Source organism: Zingiber officinale, chromosome 8B (genome assembly GCF_018446385.1).
Source record: "Zingiber officinale cultivar Zhangliang chromosome 8B, Zo_v1.1, whole genome shotgun sequence".
NCBI lineage: Eukaryota > Viridiplantae > Streptophyta > Magnoliopsida > Zingiberales > Zingiberaceae > Zingiber > Zingiber officinale.
The window spans coordinates 68,686,279-68,688,404 of record NC_056001.1 but is presented as its reverse complement, the minus strand read 5'-3'; positions in this window follow the sequence as shown (position 1 = coordinate 68,688,404).

The window sequence follows — 2,126 nt, the reverse complement described above, 5'->3', positions numbered from 1 at the left end:
AGCTATCATGGGGGTTTTGAACAGTGTTCAATATGTAACTGACGATGCAATCGAAATGTAAAGGTATTGACATTATTTTCTTAGGTAAATGCATTAGGTTAATGTATGGATGTTATACCTTATTGTAGTAGTACTAAGTAGCTACTACATTATGTAGCAGCTACTGCCAGATATTTTAAAACACCGGATTAATTTATTTTTGCATATATTATTCCCATTTTATTTCGTAAGTATATCGTCATATCATGAAGTGGTAAATTCAAGTGGACTAATGTATACTTGAACAAGCACGCGACCACATAAACTCCACGCTGGAACAGCTACTTTGTGGTAGACATAAAGACCATTGTAGGAACTGAAATATCATTCCCAGATAACACATTTAAGGCAGCGAGAGCTGGGAGGAGTGGGTGAAAATTAATTTTATTCAAGGTGAAGTTATAGCAGTTACTGGTCGGTGACTGCAACAACACAGAACACTTCCATCTGCATATTATTGGAAGAGCCAATGATTATAATAATGTAGTGGCACAATATATATATTTGCAAAATAATTGCTAAAAGGTAAGTGGTACGAAAAAGTTTTTTTGACCGTTAACTACTTTAACGTGTTGCAGCTATTCTGGCAAGCTGCTACAAGCTGTAGGAGTTAGTGCGGAGTTAGAGTCTCACAAAGTAGTAGCTACTGCAGATATGGGAGCTGCTACAAGGTGTAGAAGTTACTAGTTATGCAACTAACAAGCTCAACTCTATATAATAATTCGATGGCCAGTTATATAATTTAAAAAGTAATAAATTTATAGAGACACATTAATTGATTAATGACAACCTACCACATCAGGTCCATTCATCCGTGACGTCCATAGAATGACCACTCATAGCTATTTTTATGACAGTTATGACTACTGATAACTGTCATAAATCATGACCATTGAAGACTTAAAAAAACGGCCTTGTCAGAAGCACAGCTGTGGACGCGTCAATCCAACTATTCCCATAATGAATACTAAGCACCTTTGTTTTCCAATATAACAGAGGCAGGGAGCCTCCTTTCATGAGATCCAATGATAAATGAGTAGTTCTATTTGGATTGACGTCATTTTCCTGACACCACCACCTTTATTTTTTCTTTCATTACATCTAGCCTACATATTCAAGTGTTTCTTTCATGCACTGAGGAATCCTCATGTAGGCTCCATATGATTCTGGTCATGACGAACTTCTCCCAACCTTGACCAAATGACGTGGATAAGGTTAGGCCACTCATGTACTGGTCTATCATCTACCCAAGATCCTGTGTTCGTAATGAAGACCCTTGGGAGTTCACCGAGGAATCCTAATGGAATAACCATATGATTCTTGCCTCCACAAACTTCTCTCACTTCTCCCATCGCCGATGAAATGACGTAAGGCAGGTGAAAAACAAAAGAGAATAGTGTGAGGGGTCAAGGGGGTTCATATTACTATCTTCACTGTGTTCAATATTACAATTACGGCCTAATGGACAGACACATATCATTTTGTTGTGTTGACAATATTAGAGCAGACAATGTAATCTCTGCCATAGTTACAATAAATCGATTATTCCTATTTTGTTTCTTAGATTTGTTGGATATCATAATGCGGTAAATTAAAGAGGACTCATGAGTCCTGAACATACGCACGTAGTCACGAATAACGAACTTGCGGTACATGTTTTAGCAGCTAGAGTGTGGTAGCTGCTATATCCATGTAGCAACTGAACCATCATTTCCAGATAACACATTAAATGCAACCAAAGGGCACGGTCATAAATAATTATACTTTTTCAAATACAGTAATAAACTGATATGATACAAATTGTAACAGTTTCTCAAGAGTAGCTGCTACAATCTGTACCAGTTAGTGCGGCTTAGCTGCTACAAATTGTAGCATATTCTAAATAGTAGCCACGGTAGCAATTAGTGAGGATTAGCTGCTATAAATTATACCAGCTAATTGTTGGGACCGAAAATGGAGCTAGAGGGGGGGGGGTGGGGTGAATAGCTCGGCGCGATCTCGTGCTCGTCGTTGCTTGTTTCTTCAAAGATATGCAGCGGAAAATATAAAGAAACAACCACACAACGCTAACTCTAGGATTTACTTGG